Source organism: Morone saxatilis, unplaced genomic scaffold (genome assembly GCF_004916995.1).
Source record: "Morone saxatilis isolate NCDOM2014 unplaced genomic scaffold, NCSU_SB_2.0 Contig4, whole genome shotgun sequence".
NCBI lineage: Eukaryota > Metazoa > Chordata > Actinopteri > Moronidae > Morone > Morone saxatilis.
This window is the reverse complement of record NW_023339984.1, coordinates 18,366,846-18,367,049: the sequence shown is the minus strand read 5'-3', so window position 1 is coordinate 18,367,049 and position 204 is coordinate 18,366,846.

Here is a 204-nt window from a genome sequence, read left to right as displayed (position 1 = left end):
TTTGAAGCTCACGCAGCTGCAGCCGGACACTGAACACCTGATGGACTGGTAGAGCAGATAAACACTGTTCATGTGTTCATGTGTTCATTTTATAAACAGAACATAAATCATCTCTTATGATCCTCTACAGGTGCTGCCTGTATTTTATTGATTATTATTATTTATTTAACAGAGTTTGGGGACTGCAGTTCCTCTAACGGCCAC